This window comes from Marmota monax, unplaced genomic scaffold (genome assembly GCF_021218885.2).
Source record: "Marmota monax isolate L192 unplaced genomic scaffold, Marmota_monax_Labrador192_F-V1.1 WCK01_AAM20220418_F8-fsc00175, whole genome shotgun sequence".
NCBI lineage: Eukaryota > Metazoa > Chordata > Mammalia > Rodentia > Sciuridae > Marmota > Marmota monax.
The window spans coordinates 3595616-3615936 of record NW_026695246.1 but is presented as its reverse complement, the minus strand read 5'-3'; the positions used below and the strand labels follow the sequence as shown (position 1 = coordinate 3615936).

At 34.1% G+C, this 20321-nt stretch overlaps 1 pseudogene; it reads right to left on the bottom strand.

The window, feature by feature from the left end:
- Nucleotides 1–7828: 7828 nt before the first annotated feature.
- Nucleotides 7829–20321, bottom strand: part of LOC124078251 (transcription factor Sp3-like) — a 48715-nt pseudogene continuing 36222 nt past the window's right edge.

Genomic DNA, 20321 nt, shown 5'->3' with positions numbered 1-20321 from the left:
GTACATGACAGCCCATTTTTGTGTCTCTTCCACTTAGTAGAAAGGACCAAAAAACTTCTCACACGTTTTGTCATTTAATTTGCTCTGTCCCCACATTTTTGTAAATGTTATGGCTGTTCTTTGACAAGTCTCTAATTTTTCAAATAGAATGAATGTTCATGGGAGGATTTCAATTTTGAGCACTTGGCTTTTTCTTCTTCTTCTTTTTTTTTCTCCTTAAATATGCAGCTTAAATTGTGAAAATGCCAGTTTGAACTTCAGCTTCGCAAATTCAAATATCAACTAAAGTCTCCTTAACTCCTGTGATATTTCATTTGTGCTCAAATCCCCACTTTCTTATGGCACCTTCAGGAACTCTGCCTACCTACTCTTTAGCAGGAGGGGAGGAGAGTCTAATGTCTAGAGCATTCTGTAAACTTCATTTTTTTTTCATCTTTTGTTTCCAAAGTTGAGAAATTATAGTTAAGCTTTTTGCAGTTTGGAAATATACTTTGAATTTCCCAAGAGGTGGGGTGGGCAGTTGAAAAATGAACATAAAAATTGACATCACCATTGTGTGGGGCTGCCAGGGAGTCCAGGTTTCAAGAATGGCTTTTAGAAAATCTGTTTTCTTAATCTCTGAATTAAAACATATGAATCTTTGGAAAAGTATATTTCAATATAAGCTAATATAATTTAAGAAAATATTCAGGACTTTAAAATAGTTACTGGGTAAATTTGAAATGATATTACTTCTCAGTTTGGGAAGATATTCAGGTCAACTTACACCAATTTGAAAATATTATATTTGCAGACAAATGGCACAAATATATCATAGGCCTAAAATTGATTTATAAAACAATCTAAACATTACATGCAGAGTCAAGATATTTTAAGGATGTGCTTGAGGGAGTGCAAACCTTAATTTCATGGGAAAATAAAGAACTCAGTGCTAAGAAAATTGATGTTATGCTAGAAAGTTCCCTATCTAAAATATGTATATAAACTGTGAAGGGGAAAAGAAAACCATCTGTCTAACATATGACTTCCAAGCCCTGTATCAAATACAAAAGTCTATACTGTAGTGGGTATAGCTCAATATTTTAATTCTTCCATTAAAAACCTTGTGATAATTAATTCTTAAATATTTTTTGTATTGAGTGGGTGAACGATTGTGTAGTTTGTTGTGGAGTATTCAAAATCAAATCCAACATGGCTTGTGCACTCATGGTCATTTAATTGGAGAAAAAAATTATTCGTGAAAATAATTATTGAACTAGTACAGTATTTAGTGCCATAAAAAAGATTAAAACCTTGTGGTGCTTCAGAGGACAAATGGTTGTATCCAGTAGGTTCAGAAAAGGCTTAGTGAATTTGGTATGTGAAATCATCCTTGAAGGTTCCCCTTAAACCTGGGCACTCAGAAGAAACAGTGCAGGGTCAGCACAGAGGGAGGACAGCAGAAGTTGTAGCTATAAGTGTGAAAGGACAGAATGCAAGATAGGACACACATCCCAAGCCATGCTCCTTAGGCCATATCTTTTTGGAAGATGTGTTTTCATTGGCTCGAGAAATATCAAGTTTTCTTTCGAATTAGTTTTCCGCATTTACAAACCTAAGGATTTTATATAAAAATACAGACTTCTGGTTTCTCTTGAGATACCAGGCTAACCTTGGTACATGGCAAAAATCAGTTGGACTTGAGTGGCTACAACTCTTTTGATGGAGCCTCTAGTCTCTACCCCAAGACCACTTCACACATTTATATATCTGCCTCTCCTTTGTCAGTATTTGAAGTCTCAACCCCTGAGTTAGGGCCAGATCATGAAGGGCTTTGCATGAACAAGCTCATGTACTTCATGTTTAGCTTTTCCTATAAGAAATGGTTTTTGAGGGACAGAGTATCACAACCAAAAAAATGCATCAGAAAGACCTGTGTGGGAGCTCTATTTTAGATGCAAAGCCACAAAATAAACAAGGCAAGAAGCTAGAAAAATGGCCACGTAGAGAAATTGTCAAAGTGGAATTTATCAGTTTTTGTGACTATTCATATGTGAGGTTTAAGAGGAAATAATTAAAGTGTTTTATTTCCCTTCACCATCTTCTCCATGGTGCCCTACCTATTCTTTAATTCATTCTTAAAGGAGATCAAAGGAAATAGCCCTATGAAGTTTTTGTTTTTATTTATTATATGAAGGCTAAGAATATTGTTCATATATTACACAGAATTTCTTTAGGTAATCCATGAAGGAAGTTTCTGTCTGATCTTTGTACTATAAACAGGTATGCTTATATGAAACTGTGGTGTCTCTTTTCTTTGTATGGACATTGTGAACAATGTTCCTATTCATATTTATCTCTCTCTCTCTCTTTATTATCTTAACCATTTAAATGTGTACCATTCAGCAATGGTAAGTACATTTATGTTATTGTGTAACCATCTCTATTATCCATCTCCAGAACTATTCATCCTGCAAAACTGAAACTCTAATAATAATTCCCCATTTTCCTCTCCCCCAGCCCATGAAAAATACCATTTTGTTTATGTTTTTCTAAATATGACTAAGGACCTCATGACTAGAATCACATAGTATTTGTCTCTTTATGACTACCTATTCCACTTAGTATAATGTCCCCATGATCCATCCATATTGAAGCATGTATCAGAATTTCCCTCCTTTTGAAGGCTGAATAATATTCCATTGTATATATACACTACATTTTGCTTATCCATTCATCTGTTGATGGAACTTTTTGCTTCCACATTTTAGCTATTGTGAATAAAGGGGCTATGGACACAGATGTACAACTATCTCTTCTTGATTGGTAATTGAAAAGACCGTGCTTTCAATTCTTCTGAGAATCTTCCCAGAAATAGGATCACTAGATCATAGTTCTATTTTTAATATTTTGAGGAGTAGCTATACTGATTTCTAATTACTTTATAACATTTTACATTCCTACCAATAGTCACACAAAAATTTCAGTTTCCTGATATTCTTGTCAAAAACTTATTTTCTGTTTTTATGACTGTAGCCATCCTAATGGGGATGAGGGAACATCTCATTGTAGTTTTGATTTGCATTTTCCTAATGGTTAATGATATTGGGCATCTTTTCATGTGCTTATTAGCCATTCCTATATCTTCTTTGAGGAAAGTTCTATTCAAATCTTTTGCCCATTTTAATCTTTTTTTCCTTTTCTTTTAAACTATTGTTGCTACTGAAGTTCTTCCAGGAACAATGCTTAGTACTCTGAAGCTCCAACCATCGTAAGAGCTCTGTCTGGCTCTGATTCTCACTTAAGGCCAGCAGCTGTTCATAGTACCAGAAATTTTGCCATTTTATTACACTTACCTTTATGTCATTCAGTGCTTGGTCACTTAATTTTCACAAATTATTGAAGTCAGGAGTATGAATTATCTTCTGATTTCACCAATATAAGAATGAGGAATTTTAGTTCCTTCTATTTTGTTTTCTATCATTTGTTCCTTCACCAATTGTCTGGATTTTGTTAAATAAAATCGCAGTTTGTGGTTTCTTAACATTTATTATGTATCTTCTCCACCTAAGAAAAATTTAAATTTCATTTATGTTTACTTATTTAGGATGATTTTTTTTAACTTTAGCATTATAGTGATTGCTTTTAATGAGCCTAACCAGTTCTTTTATTCACCACTCATTAACACGAGAACTGACATTATAATTTTCTTTGAAGTCTACTTGAGTGCATCTTCAGATAAATTTTTAAGAAGGATACATAGAAGCTACATTTTCCGATCCCTTAAGTTTATAGGAGTTTTTCTGATGCCTTTGGGAAATAATAACCTTAGTGAAAATTGAAATTATTATGTCTTAAGGATATTGTGCCAAGTTTTTATAATTATTGTCTCATTTATTCTGGTATAGAGGATGTTAGAAAAATATACCAATCAAGGTTTCTAATCGAGTTTGACTTTTGTTCTCTTTTGAGGAACATGTCTCTTATAACTAAATTAGCTTAGAATTATTCATTTGTTGTTCGTTGAATAACTTTTACAAATGTATTTTTAAAAGTTTTATTGATACATTAGAATTATACATAATGGATTCTTTATGCCATATTTGTACTTGCACATAATTTGCTCATTCTCCTTCTCAAGTACCTTCCTGTTTCCCTCTTCTCCTCCCTTTCCATGATCTGCTTATTCCACTTTGATGATCTTCCTCACCACTCTCTCTTTTTTTTTTGTCTGATAGAGAAATCTCAGAGCTACATATGTGCCTACATTAATTTTGCTACATCTACTTTATTCTTGGCTCCATCTTAAGTATTGTTTTTTTGTAAAAAAAATCTTTTTTCCTTTTGTCTTGCTTTTTTTTTTTTTTTTTTCCAATGCTGGGGATTGATCCTGGGGTCTTGTGCATGGTAGACAAGCTCTCTACCACTGAACTGCATTCTTAGCTCTATGCTACTTATTTTAAAAGTATTTGTGTAACATATGGCATTTTAAAATTGCTTTATATCCTCTTCAGTATAATCTAGTGTGTAAAGGATATGATAATATTAATTAGTTTCACATTTGAATTAGGCCTGATATTTCTTATTTTATAATTTTATAAATATAAAATAGGAAAATAATTGGATTTGATAAAAAGTAATTAACAGTAATCTTTTATGAAGATTCCTTAGGGTTGGAAATTCAGAAAAAAACTATAGATCCAAAGACATATCAAAAATGGATACTCATAAAAGGGAAACAGTTCATGGCAGGAAGAAGAGATCTTGTTCCACTATAAAAAGACTATTTAAAAAAAATGTATTCCAATGTTCTGTAAGATAACATTTATTCTGATTTTCATATAAGTTTAACCTGGAGTTACACCTGAAAAACATCATTCAGGTTTGGGAACAAAAACAAAGCAAAACACATAAACAAAAACAACAACCAAAAACCTGACTCAGTGACTGAAAAATGAATTAAGGAATACAACCCATTGAATTCAAACATTTTGCTAATAAGTAGATAAAAATTTGTTGGTTTCATTTCTTGATTCTTTTTTTGCTTGGATTTTCAAACAATTACATATCTTTTTTTTTTTTTTACAATTACATATCTTTACTCATCATCCCTTTCACTCTTTGGAAATACTGAAATAGGTGTGAGATGTTTCTGCCCTTTGAACAGAAAGAAATTGATCCTAAGACTATGATGAAAATATTCATGGCAAAACATTAAGCAGAAAGAAATAATTCAGCATGCATTTTTTGTTTATATCAGGAAAGTAATGTTATTTGCAAGGTCTGGGAAAATGGTGTGTTATTACCTATTTTGTTTGAAGTTAATATTTATGATACGATCCCAGTTTAGAGAAAAAAGCATTAGGCTGAGAGTCAGGCTTATTTTGGATCTGTTACCAATTGGCTCAATGATTATCAGCAAATTGGTTAATTTCTCTGCCGTTCATTTCTTCATTTCTGAAATGGCACAGATGTCTTAGAACAAGACAATCTGCAAACTCCCTTCCAATTGTAACATGGTATGATTGTCATCTCTATTATCCCTACATGGCAAAAAAGATTTATGCTGGACAATTTCTGTGTATTCGTGATGAGATCTTCAGTGGTTTAAAAATTTCCTTTTGGTTTGATATTTGTGATTTTGCTTTGTGCCTCCCTATTTTAAATTTCAAACTATTATTGATAGATTCACAAAATGAATGAAACTAGATCATGCTGAGCAGAAGGAAGACTGAAAAAAAGTGAATAGAGCAGAAAAATAGGAGGAATGTGTAGAAATTGAGAACATAGCTAACCAAGAGAGAAAGAAGAGAACATTGAGAACCATAGGCTCAAATTCTTCTGATGTAAGAGACATTTCTATTTGCTGTGACATTTTATCACTTTATTTGGAATTAAGTATATGGATAATTTTTTCAGACCATTTCTGTGTGTCAAGGTCCATGGGTCAGAGGTATTTGGCTCATCTCTTTCAATATTTATTATTTTGTGCTTCTTATTGATGTCTGATTGTAATTTTTGTGCGCTCAGTTCATCCACCCATTTGTATTTGAATTTATCCTTAGCATATTCTTATAGTCATTCCTTTTAAGAATAATGATGAAAAACTCCTTACCTTCTGGGGCATATTTTCTTGCATCTCCTTCAACCTCCCTGACAAATTAATTTCCAGATCTTTTGCTGGTTTTGCTCGTCTTTGAAATGGACTTCTAAATGCTAGAATGCCGCAGGCCTCATAATGTCTTTTTCTTTATTGATCGTTGGGTGATCTCATCCAGTCTTCTTGTTTTCCATACCATCTTCATATGCTGAAAACTCTCAATTGTCAGAGTACCTCTACAGAGACCACTAAGGAAACTTGCTCATCAAGTGCATTAAGTTTATTGAACTGGATGACCAAGAGAGCTTCATCTCAACAGAGAGTCAGGAATCTCTAAAAAGGGGGAGGCTTAGGGAACGGGTACATAGAGCTCTAAGGGCTGGAGTTAGTCCAATAGTAGTTGGACTGACTCACATTGAAGTGAGCAAATGTGTCTGGGCAGGAATTGGTCAGTATTGAGTGAGTTTCTCTTCCAATGCTACTTTGTCGGTGGCACTCTTGATCACTGTACATACAATGGAACAACTTCACCTTAACGTTCTTTCACTGTCACTGCTGGAGGATTCATGACATATTCTCATCACTTGACATGATCTATGTTGACCCATTTTTAATTGTTGCACTCCTTCCCCTGTCATGCAAGTGCTCTCCGAGGACAGTGTTCTCATGCAGCACTCAGAACAAAGCCTAGTACATTATCAGCAATCCAACATACACTCGTGAAAGAAGTAAGGGATACTCTTAATTAATGCTAGCTGTAATTGCAACTTTAACATTTAAGTCTCCAGTAATTAGCTATTTCAAGGATTGCATGTCAGTTGGTGCTTGCAGAGCTTCATCTGTCTGAGGACCAGTTTTCTTGTGTCCAGATAGATCTCCTCTGTCATGTGATGATAGGTCAAGGGAAGTGTTCTGACACTGTGCTTAGTGGATTTGAGAGACATGACCCATTGTTTTCATTTCACTCTCTTTTTGTTCTGTAAGACTCTATGAAAGGAAGCCAAAAGCATTTGTTTTTTGTTTTTCTAATTTTCCTCCTTTTTCATATCTCACTTGCCTCTTTCTCCCAGCTCATCTCCTTTTTTCCTTTATGAGGGAAATTGTTAGGTTAACATTTACCTTACTCACTGAAAAACAATTTGATCTAACTAATATAGTAGAAGAGAATGAATCATTATTTTTAATTTCTGCCAAAGCTTTCCAGAACTTTCTCAAGGTTGTATTTCTACTTATATAAACATTCAGCTTTAGTATAGGTAAAAAGTGGAGCATCTACTGGAGTGCCAATTTGTGAATGGGCAGACTATGTGAAGATAGATTTCATTTTATGTGGTATCTTCACTTGTGATTTGTGCTGGATTCTGGCAGAATTTATTATAGATTTGACAACTGACTAGAGCTTAGACTAACCAGGGTTGAAGGGTTGAATTAGGATTTGGGATCTGGATATAAGAAGACAGCCAGAATTGTACCTGAAGCTGTGAAGAAAACTAAGGAAGAAATCTTACTTTCATTTCATTCAGTGAATTTTCTTTTGTTTTAAATTTTTATTGGAAGGCAGCTTTACCATTTTTAACACACTGTAGAGTATCATACAAAGTAAAGCATTTCAGTGTTATGTAAAACCATTACCCTTGATCCAAATATTTTTGCACATGAATAAAAAGGTGTCTAAGAACTTAGGAATAACATTCTTTTCACAACTCTATAAAAATAATCATGACGGATAAGTATTGCCTAATATTTTCTCTATTGCCTCTTTTTGTGACCCAGCTGTAAGGGTATTTCAATGTTGGTAAGGATATCTTGATTGCTGGTGGTGGTATTAACAGTTTCTATCTCCAAAACAGAACCTTGTTGAATGTTTGCAAGGTTAAGTGTTGTTACTTCTGCAGTAATCCAAACATTGTTCAGCTTTCACAGATGCTAACACTGTACTGCTGGAATAAATAACATTTTTATTTTGATGTACTTTAATATACTTGGCAAGTGGTCACTTCTCATAAGGCATTTGAAACAGGCTGGACGAACAAAATTCTTCTCAAGTATTCTCTGTGCCTTTGTAATTCATCACTTTGAGTAAATCTTTGACCATGGAACATTTAGTTACACATAAAAGGTCACTCTCCAGAATGCCAATGCACATGTGCCTTCAGATGTGAGGTCTTCCTGTAGACTTTGCCATATCTTGGTGTATGACAGATGTGTTTCTTCTTTTTCCCAGCATTGTTCCCTCTCCCATCACCTTCTTTACAGTTGGGATAAGTGCAAGCTACCATCAGAAATATTTTTCCTTCTTGATGTTGTTGGTCCCTTCTTTACCTGCTCTCTTAAGTGTATTAGGTTATTGGTGTTCAATGAGGTGTCACTCTTCAGGATTAGGTTCTTCCTTGAGCCTACTATTGCAGGAATGTCAGCTCTCTGGATGTAGCTGGATTCTGGTGGAATCTATGGTTTATTATGACTGTGTATTTGGCAACTGAGTAGTGCTTAGACTAACCAGGATTGAAGTCAAAGCTCCACCTGCTGTGACTCAACCTAGCCCAAGTGTTTGAACAGGCATCGACATTATTATTTTTGGCAGTAATATTCTGTATTTGCAAATTCTGCAAGTTCTGGACCCTTTGTACTTAACATGTTTGCCAAATTATCTGTCCAGGAATCACTATCTGTGCCTGTATTAAAAAGGCTTCAGGATTCAGTCTCAGGTAAAAATTTTGAAAAGCCTGTTATATTTTGACCACTAGCTTGCACACCATGGCTTGTCTGTGGTATAAATCCTTGTGTAATTTGAGCATGATTGGTTGGCTGCTGAGACTCGAAGCTGTAGATGGTATACAATAGGCTGTGCTGCAGAAACCTGCATATTTTGTCTATGTTTCTTCAGAAACAGATAACTGGATAAAATTTCCCTAAAGATCTGAAGAATGGACTTTTCCACTAGAAGTAGTGAAGCTATTTGTGTCTTGTTGAAATGTACCTATACTATTTATTGTAATAGGCAACTGTGATGAGGAATATATTGGCACAAATAAATCTCTATCAGTCTTCGTTTCATTAATATCAGGAGAAACCAGCATTAATCTTTTCTGAATGTGTGAAGTATCCATAGCTTCTCCTGTGTTTATCAAGTGTCCATTAGCAATTAATCACTACAGTCACTAAGAATTGACCAGTAGTCCCCAAGAGTTTAGATCAACCCTATTGATGAGTACAAAGGTAATGGTTCCTGCAGACCAAGAGATACATTAGCAAGTACTTGAGTTTGATCACAAAAAGATGAACCAGCAGTTGCAACTCCTCAAACCTGAACTTGTCTATTCCACCATGAGATTCTGGATATTAACAGGAGGTATTCCCAGGGCAAGTAAGTTTTGATTAGAGCCACGAATGATCTGAATTTGACTGCTTTCTTGATTTATACTCCATTATCTGAAGAGCCTGTAAAATTATTCTGAAATTTCTGTCTGTTGACTGAATCTGTTGTGTTAGTTCATATTGAACCCTGGACACTGTGCCTTTTGATAAATCTGATCCTGGTGCAACTGAAAATGTTTGTTGTTTTGGCAAAGTCTGAAGGGGAAGGACATAATATTCACTGTAAGTATCAGCGCTTGGAATCTATACTAGATTTATAACTTCATCTTTTAATTATAGAGTGTCGGATAAAACCTTCCATCTGTTTGGTGTTCCTCCCAATTTTACAGAAGCCAAGTCACCTGTCACTCTAAGGGCTGTGGCAGGGGCCTGGGCTACACTAGCAGGTTCTTTTTTCTCATCTGCCAGTGAACTATCCTCCTATACTCCCGTCTTGTTTTATTTTGCAATACTGGTTATTCTACCATTGAGACACAGACTCAATCCTTAATTTTTTGAAATTGTTCAGATGACCTCATACCTGAATCCTCCTACTTCAGTTTCCCAAGTAGCTAGGATTATAGCCGAGTGTCACTAGGCCCTACTGGCAGCACCACTGCAGGTAGTGGCCAGTAGAGCTAGCAGTGATGGCTGAGTGTCCTACATGTGATCAGCCAATACATTGTATTTTTTTAGTCAGATAGACCTGTATTTGAGTGGTTATGACATTCATTGTCTGGATAACTTGGAAAAGTTTATAAACTCTCTAATCCTCTATAAAATGCACCTACATTTTTTAGTACTATTATGGGTATGTAATAAGAATTTGGTTAATATTACAAATATTAAATATACTTAGATGACCCATTATTCCCTGATGTAAGAGTAAGCCTGCTATATAATGAACACTTTTGAATAATCACTCACTTTTTTTTTTTTAGTATATACTTTTCTTTCTTATACATTCCATGGTATGGTATAGCCTTTTAAAATTTTGATACTGTTGATAGATTTTTAAATAGGAGGTTAATATCATTTTACATCACAATAAAGAATATATATTTCATTACCCTGGAGCCAGCATTGGACACTTTTCCGATGTCTTTAATCTTTGCCAATCAGATAGTTGGAAAATAACATCTCATTATTTTAATTTGCATTCTAAAATGTTTATATTTCTTTTTTTAATAGTCTTTAAATAGTCTTAATATATTTGATAATATTTTATTAGTATGAGAGCTGTTAAAATGTATCATTTTAGAAAAAATATATTTATTAAATATAATATATGCATAAATATATACAACATATATGTTTTAAGTGTTTTCTGTAAGATCGTTGGTCTGTTTTCTGCACTCCTTTTTTTTTCTATAGAAGATGCATTACTAAATATATGCTGATATTTTGATGCAGTTTTCTACCTTTTGGAAGAATTAAACTTTTTGGAATTTTAAGCTCAGCCTGAGGAGAAGACTTGGTTTTCATCCCTTTATTACCGAAAGGATATATAGATCAATACAGCTGATATGTTTTCAAATTATAGATATGAGGTCCTTGAAGTCCTGCTGGGGCTCTGAGGTAGGTTACTTGACAGACATAACTTGGCAAATCTCACAGAAGCTTATGAGTGTGTTTTTCAGAACTTAAGATATGTCATTTTCTGATTCCATGCACATTCAGTCCAAAAGTATTTAGAAAACTCTTGACTGTAAGGAAACACAAATTTGTACACATTGTTGATGATCTTGCTGCTTCCTCATGAAACACTGTGGTTACATTAAATGAGATTCAAATGATGAAATGGTGTAGTCAAAGAAAGGTATCATGATCCTCACCACCAATTTCAGAAACAGAGATAAAAACTGAAATATGCTGCCTAAAGTCTGATTCAAGTGAAATGGCATCTGTCTCTGCCGTAGCTTTTACCTGTCATCTTTCATTGGCCAAGTGAAGATGCTGCAAATGAAAGTATTTGGGGCCACTGCAATGATAGAGAATTTTTTAGAAACCATTTTTTTAATAGTCTGGTTGAACTTGCTTTAACCTGTCTGGTTTCTTGCTATCACTTTGTCCATCAAGGTATTTGACAAGATGGTGCATTAGTTATTTAAAGTCACCTGACATTGCCTTGTTAAACTTTTCTCATCACTGCTGTTCAAACTGTCTATTTCAAGTATGTCTATTGATATAAAATTCTGGAAGGCAACCTTATCTGCTTATTAAATTGGTCCCTAAAAACAGTTTATATTTCCCCAAATTTCTATTAATATTTGAATACATTCTGCTTTCCATCTGACATTTTTCTCCAACATGAGAATTACTAAGCTTAAGTTAAGTCTTAAGTGTTTTCATGTGGCCCACAGATAGCCTTGAATTCTGATAACCTGCTTCAATGCACACTGCAAACTTGCAAAGAAAGCAAATCAAAGTAAACAATATTTCTCTTGTCAATTGAGATGCATAGAAAATCTTGACAATGGTTTCAGTGTACAAGGAAATAAAAATCACTGATATCATGACTAAGCAAAACCTACTAATAAGCAAGAACACTGAGTTTAATGCTAATAAAAATTTCTCACTTGAAGTAGTTGTAGTTTACAATTTATTAAAGATAAACCATTGCCTTTTATTATCTACTCAAAATTTTATTATCTGTTCAATATACTGCATTAAGGTTTGTGGTAAGAGTGGATATATTTTATTGTTTCATAAATTCTTCTGGTTTTATTTGTCAATATTTACTATTTTGAGATGTAATATTTTTATTAGCCTAGTGCAATTAGCTTTCAACAAAGTTCTTAAATTATAATCTGTGCTGCAATAAAAAAACTAAGATTTTATTGTTGCTTTCTACTCTACTGTTTACTCAACATTTAAATACATGACATCTACGAATTCTTTGAAGAAAATTATGTGATTCAGAACAATTTTTTGTGTTTGATGTGTAATTTGCACCTGAGGGTTGTTTATATTTTTGAAATTTGAACAACTGTCTCTCATACTTCACTAACTAGTTGTTATAGACTTGTATAGGAGGAAAAAAAATCATCTATGAAAATAACAGTGACATCAGGGGTCAGCCAACTATGGCCTCTGGGTTAAATGCAGCCCAGTGCCTATTGTAAAGTTGTATGGGCACACAGTCAAACTCATTAGCTTTTGCATTTTCTTATGGCTGCTTTTATGCTACTTTGGAAGAGTTAAGTAGTTATGACAGACATCTATTGCCCACAAAATTAAATTCTATCCTATTTGGACCTGGAGAAAAAGTTTGCTAGTCTCTGAGCCTTGATTATTTTTTGAAGGCTGACTCACATGACCATCAAATATTTTATTTTTGATATACTGTCTTCTGTTTATTCATAAACACACTCTATTTTTAAAATACACTATACTCACATGATATAAAATTCAATAGAGAGTACAGTGAAAATTAAGCCTTTCTTCCATCTACTTGTCTTTGAGTTCTCCCACTGAAAGGCCATCATTTCATTTTAGAAATATTCTATATCAATTTTATATAATATAATTATAATTCACATTTTTTACACTGATTAAACATTCTTTTCAGAATTTCACTATTTTTAAAAACTATGTATTTTGCAGATTCACAATTGTACATGTAGAGGGGCATTTTATTTTTAGTTACTAATATTATTTCATTTCAAAAATTATAATTTAGGTAGCACCTTATTAATGAACTTTATAACCAGTTTTGCTATTATAACATTTTTGGATAGGCTAGTATATGTTTCTGTGAACATGTGCAAATATATCTGTATAATAATTTCCTGATACTGATTTCTACACTTGAAAGATGTATATGCTTTAAATGATTTTGGTTGTTGTTGCCAAACTCTCCTACACAGAGGGAGCACTAATTTACCTCCCTAATTAGAAAGATGTAAGAATGCCTATTAACACATACATATACTAACATAGTGTTTTATTTGTTCTCAACCTTTGGCTATTGAGAAAAAAAAATGTATCTCATTTTTCAGTCTGCTTTTCTGTCACTGTGACCAAGATGCTTGACAAGAACAACTTGGAGGAGGAAAGGTTTATTTAGGGTTTACTGTTTTGGAGGTCTCAGTTCTTAGACTGCAGACTCTATTGCTCTGGGCCCAAGGTGAGGAGCACATAATTTAGGGAAGGGCCCAGAGGAGAAAAGCTGTTCAGCTGATGATTGGGTCTGGAATGAAGAAGGGGCAAGAAGGAGAGTGAGAGCACCTGGGAGAAGGAATTTCAAGGCAGATATACACTTGCAGGACATGTTCCCCAGTGACCCACCTCCCAGTGGATGTTTGAAACCACAGATAGTATTGAAACTATGTATGCTGTGCTTTTTTTTTTTTTCTCCAACCATGCCTTCTCACCTGTCTATAGTTACAACCTAGCCATTCAAACTAGGATGGACAGATTAGATTCTACCTCTAATAATCTAATTATCTCAACTCTGAATATTCCTGCATTAAAATGAGCTTTTGGAGAACACCTCATATGCAAACTACAACATTATTTTGGTTTTAATGTATGCATATCTTGTTATGAATGAGATTTAGCATATTTTATTTATTTACTTATTGTCGTGCTGGGGATTGAACCCAGAACCTTGTGCATGACCCCAAACCACTAGCATTAATTAATATATTATAAGACATATATATATATATATATATATATATATATATATATATATATATATATATATATATATACACATAGTAGTCGCCTTTATCTGCAGGGAATATGTTCCAGGACTCCTAGTGGATGTTTGAAACCACAGATAGTACTGAAACTACGTATGCTATGCTGTTTACTAAGCATACAGCCTATAATTAAGTTTAATTTATAAACTAGTCACAGTGAAAGATAAACAATAATGAATAACATTAAAATAGAGCGACTACAACAATATACCATGAAAAATCTTATTTAAAACTTAAAAATTGGGCTGGGATTGTGGCTCAGTGGCAGAGTGCCTGCCTTGCGTATTTGGGGCACTGGGTTTGATTCTCAGCACAACATAAAAATGAGTAAACAAAATAATGATATTGTGTTCATGTATAACTAAAAACAAACAAACAAACAAACAAACAAACAAACAAAAAAACTTAAGAATTGTTTGTTTCTAGAACTGTTCATTTAGCATTTTCTGACCATGGTTGCCTGCGGGTCAGTCAAACTGAAAAGTGAAATCAAGGATTGGGTGGTGGGGGGAGAAACATTGTGTTACCTTTCTTGTGAATCGTTGGTTTATGCTGTCGCATGTATTAGAATTAAGGAGATATATGTCCTGTTACCAGCCCCTTTCTCTCCCTCAGCTTTAACAAACAAATGCATGCTTGCTCTTAGAAGTAGGTAGGTTAGCTATTTTCATCTCTATCACTTTAAGTGGACTGTTTTTGAGCTTCAGAACTAGGGGAGCGTTATGTTTAATTTCCTGTCATAATTTTGTTCTTGTATAAAATACATAACCTTTCTTTTGGGGACATGCAATTTAATATATTCCTATCCACAATTATTAGAAAAGAGAGGATAGCTTTCAATAAATGACAGCAAATTTAAACATTTTTATCATAGAACTATTTCTTTGGACAAATATCTTATACACATATCTAAATATATGAAACAAATTTGTTTTTAAAATGGATTTTAGAAGAAACTACTTAAGATCTTGTCAAGTTGAATACCATAAACTCCTTATCACCTCTAAAAAGCTCAAATAAATCCTTAGAGGAGGATTAGGGCTCCACTGTAAGCCATGAGGAGATTTTCACCATAACTAGCCATGCTAAGACTTTGGTGAGTGACTCTATTAACTCCAGATTGAGTTTGACATCTAGGAAGACCATGTATCTTACCCTAATTACTAGGAAAACTACTCAAGCTTTTTAGACCTGAGATAACTTACTGATTATAAGCAGGTTATACTGACTAATCTGGTCAGAAATACTGTGCTCAACATATCAATGTAAAACTAAACATTTGTGGCAGTATTTGTACATTAGTTTTAGTCATTCAATTATACAGACGTACAATTTGCATCCCATTTATGCTGAAGGATTCATCATGGACACTGCTTAAAATTGGACTATGTAGAGTTGGGTCTAATGGAACAAGGGTGGGTCTTTAACTTTGGAAGGTTTTCTGCAGGCTCAGAAGCTTTAAGGTGAATGTGATACTTCTTTTCAGAGTCTCAATTTTTCTTGGAAAAAAATGTTAAATGTATTATAAAGGTATATATTTAAATGTATTATAAAGGTATATATGTTAAATGTATTATAAAGGTAAATTTAATTAATGTAAAATTGCATATTGCATGTGTATATATATGTGTCTACACATGACCTACTTATGCCACTTAACATTTTCCATACATACATATATATGTATATAGATGTACATGTATATACACATATATGTATACATATGTACTATATGTGTATATATATGAGAAAATACTGGAATTCTTCCATATATATGTGTATATATATATGGAAGTTATTTTCCTATGAAAATAACTGGAAAAATGTTAACTGGTGTATCTAGGTCATGGATTCTCATCTGGGCCAGTGTTTCCTCTAAGAGAAGTGGATAATCATCCTTGAGAGACATATAAAATATAGGTATGCATAGAGTACACAAGCAGATATACAGTATATCTACAGTCATAAAATTTCACTGGATGGGGATTGGCAATTAGGAAATAGTTATGCTAAAATTCTTCTTAGGGGGGCAGTATTAAAAACGTTTGAAAACAAATAGTGAAGGGCATATTCATGATTATTGTACTATTCTGTTAACTTTTCTGAAGGTTTGAAATGTTAGGCCCTGGTCCTAATAAAAAATTATTTCCACTTGTTTCTTCCTTGGATAGTACTAGATAGTATCAAATAATCTAGGTGTAATTTACATATGTGTAAACATTTTAAAACTGGCTTTATTGTAAGCCAAACAGCAAACTCCTTTTGGACCAATCTGGTTGCTGGTTGCTTTGAAGGCCTAGAGAGACAAATAAGGACAGAGGAGCAAAAGTGAGAAATTACAAGATGGGTGCCATGACAGGCAACCTAGTACATACCCTGCAGTGGAGCCCAGACAACCTGAGCCATGCATTCTGGCTGATGGAGTAAAGGAATGAAAAGACATGAGCACCACCACTTTTTTTTTTTTTCTGAAATCAGCTTTTCTTCTCTTAAGCCATGTGTTTTAATCTTTTGATTTTACACTGAAAAAATTATTTTCTACAGATTAGTTCAACTTCTTGCTGCAATGGCACCCAAATATGTATGTTATGTTAAATATGTATGATTATGCCAAAGGTCCTCTTCATCCTATGATGTTTTTTTTTTTGTTTGATATAGTTGTAGCCTAAATTCTTTATTTGTGAGTTTGTGTGTGTGTGTGTGTGTGTACGTGTGTGTTGTGGTTTTTACAGCAACCTTTGTTCACTTCCTTAAAGTATAATTTAAAAAAAAATTTCAGTTGGTAGTAACATTTGGGGATGAAAAGGAAACACTTCAGAGTATACTTGAAAAGTTATTAAAAATAAAACAGATAATGAGAGTAAATTCATTGCAACAGGAGATCAGCAAGGGTGAAACAGACCTGGCATCATTCCTCAAAGTCCTCAGAATCAGCTCTAAAGTGGTAAGTGTATTAGCAACCAGCTACCCGTAACTGCAGAATAAAAATTTCAGATAAAGAGGAGTATATTTTAAAATTCAAGTATGAAATTATCATCACAGAAACACAAATGAGCCCAATCTATGTATCTACATTACATTTGTAAAAATGTATCAAATATATGGGTCTATTACATTTTCAGTGACATTTGCAAATCACAAAAATTTGGAAGGAAAATCTTAGAAAAAGAGAAATATCTTGGCCAGAAAAAATATCAAAGAAAGTCCAAATAGTGGAATAAAGGTATTTTTAAAATCCTATAGTCAGTTTTAGTATCACCTTAAAAGGTATCTCTCCTGTGATAGGAATCACTGTGTGATAGAAATGGCTGAATCTATTTTGGATCAAAACCGCAGCCAAACTAAAAAAATGTTCCCTTACAAAGTACCACCTATTCTAGTGTGTTGAAAAGGCATGCTTTCAACACTGATTGAGAGACTCAGGCTCAGTTGGTTGGATAAAAGCAAGGGTAATAATAGTTTGGCTTATTTTTGAAATTTGGCTGTGTTTGCTATATTTATCATGAAACTTCTGAAGAAAGGTTATTTTGTAAAGTGCTTTGTAGATAATAAATTTTCGGTAAGGGGATTTTAATAAAACTGTCCAGGCATGTGCACAGATGGGCGAAATTTATTAAGGAAAAAAATGCATCAGGAACTCTGAATACACTGATAGCAGCCTCAGTCTGCCTTCTGTACTTTTCACTATGAACTAAATTGATGGGTGGATGAGAGGATGAAAATTACATTTTGGGAAAAAAGTTATTTGATTGCTGAACTTTTGGGCAACTTTATAAATTTAAGACTACCCTCCCCCCCCACCCAGTGGAAAAGAAAAGGTAAGCCAAAGTCTGAAGAAAAGATGACTAAAATGAATGAATCTACTATTTAATTTAATGTGGCTGAAAATACTCAACAGCAACTGTTAAAAAAGTTTTTCTGCAAGAATAAAAGTAGTTTAAGAGTTAGACGCAGACAGTTAATTATGGGAACTATGAGTTATTTGAGATCCCAGAGTTGCAGTGAAAATGAATGGAGTTAATGAATACAAAATTAGATGCCCAACACAAAGCAGGCATTCAAAAAAGATAGGTTGTTCCTCTTATACATGTTGAAAAATAAAGCATTAGTGAAATAAGAAACATAATTATTCACCTTCAGTGAAAATATCATAGCATGAGTACTATTTTGCCCCCCACCCCTTAGGTAAAAGAACATCCAGTAGATCTGAGTTACCTGGCTCCTTGGTAGCTAAAAAGATAAAAATTTCCATTACTAGTAGCTAAAAAGTTGTATGCTGTATAGATAGTGGCATGCTAGAACTATCTTTTCTTGACTTGCAAGAATCAATTGTAAAGTTTTCAGAAATTTTTGTAAGCTGGTTGGTATCACATTGGCAGACTAAAATATGTCATGATGGGAATCTTTATACCATGGAAATGAGTAAACTGTATAACTCAGGGTTTTTTTTTTTTTTTTTCTATTGTATAGAACTGGTTTCTAAAATTTGCTAGTTTACTACATACATACAGCCTCTTGGGCAAATTCTAGACTTCTCAGACTTAGCATCTAGCAGTTAAAAAGCAGGTTATTACTTTTATTCTTATATTTATAAATAAGAGTTTTAAAAAATATAATATCAAGTAGGAGAAAATAAATCAGATACTAAATCTGACATATGGTGCCTCTTTCAACAATTTAGCCCATTTAAAATGACTTCATAAATGTAATATTATTTTTCCTGCTAACAAATTATTTAAAATGTTGAAGTTTTTATTTCAAAGAAGTGTGTATTAATTACAGTGTGAGAGCTAAATATTCATATAAATACCTAAGCTAAAATGAAGTATTTCAAAAAATGTTTTGAATTATGAGTGGATCGATAGTAGTTTTACCTTTTCAACTGTTGAAAAGGCATGCTTATTCTGTTTGGTCACTAAATATTTTTTCAACTAAATCTTTAAGAAGAGTAGATGTGCACTGAATAAACACACCATCTAAAATTCAACTTTGTAAGAATGTGGCATGAAGGAAACTTTTGTTTTAATGCATACCCTGCCTCACCTCAAATAGCCTTCTTTGTGAGGTTTCTTATTAGTTTCCTATTGCTGCTATAACAAATTGTCATAAAAATCAGTGGTTTTTCTTTTAGTATAAAGTTCTAAAGTTCAAAACCAGCTTTACTGGACTAAACTCAAGGTGTTGCCAGGTCTCCACTCCTTCTGAAAACTCCAGGGGACAATCAATTGTCTTGCTAATTATAGATGTCAACTGCATTCTTAGACTCTTACTCCATGTTAAAACCAGCAAGTGTAGCTCTGACATAAACACAATTAGAATTTGGTGAGTAACTCTAGTGTCACAGCATTAGCACAAGAATCGCACTCCTCATCAAACTTTGCACGCTCATACCCTCACATAACATGTATAAATGTTATGCTCGAATTCGGGACCCCCAAAAGACCACCAGAAACCAAGATCCATGTAAGCAGCAAAGAGGTGTTTATTTCGAGCTAGCTTGGTCCTCCGTGCGCACACAGCAACTGGTGACACTGAGAGGGTTTGCAGCAGTTTTATACACTCTTTGGGGAAGGCTGGGACTTCACATACATCATAGCCTCTCTTAGCAACTCATCACACATCATGGGAAAATCATAAAACAACTCTAAAACATGATTAGCACATTCACTGGCGGGAACAAGTTGGGTAAGGGTGATTGGCTGGTACAAGAGGGGGATGGCTTAAACCATGAGGGGAGTACATGCTGAACTACATGGTTTTCTAACATGTTATCAACCACCATAAACTACTGGGAGGGTCATCTGGCATCCCAGTTATTTCCCTGTCTCATGCTGATTGGTGGCTGCAGGGAGTTGCTATGGGTCCCCACCTAGCCTGACTGATCAGGGACACCTAGTGCAGCAGATCTCTCCTGTTATTTGTAGATAAACAACTCAGCAGGGTGGGTATGTGCCTAGGAGTGCTCTGTGGGTCTTTCCAAGGACAAAGGTCAGGCCCCCTTCCTTGGACAAGCTTTGCTCTGAGGTAGAGGCTGGCTTTTCATAAATTGTCGGCTTTCTTCAGAGAAATAGAACAAATAACACACATACACACACACACAAGCATATATAACACACACAACAAAATATATTTATTATAGAAGTTGATTCATATAATTAAAGGTAATAGGGTAAGTC